Source organism: Odontomachus brunneus, unplaced genomic scaffold, assembly GCF_010583005.1.
Source record: "Odontomachus brunneus isolate Ranch 3 - 2012 unplaced genomic scaffold, Obru_v1 Obru_scaffold_299, whole genome shotgun sequence".
In the NCBI taxonomy this organism is placed as follows: domain Eukaryota; kingdom Metazoa; phylum Arthropoda; class Insecta; order Hymenoptera; family Formicidae; genus Odontomachus; species Odontomachus brunneus.
Window position 1 is genome coordinate 117,514 of NW_022639749.1, and position 238 is coordinate 117,751.

Genomic DNA, 238 nt, shown 5'->3' on the forward strand with positions numbered 1-238 from the left:
CTATTCTATAAGTATTAATGATGTAAAAAATTACTGAATTTGAAATACAAGTAACAAAAATAACTAGTAAATAAATAAAATATATTATATTCATAATATTTTTTAAAATATTACTATAATATTGCTAAAGTAATATTGCAGATTAATGTCACTGCAAAGTCTCTGCAACATTGCACTGCAATATGCAATCTTGCAACGTTGTAGCAATGTTGCTGCAAGCTTCTGTGCTGTATGGGCA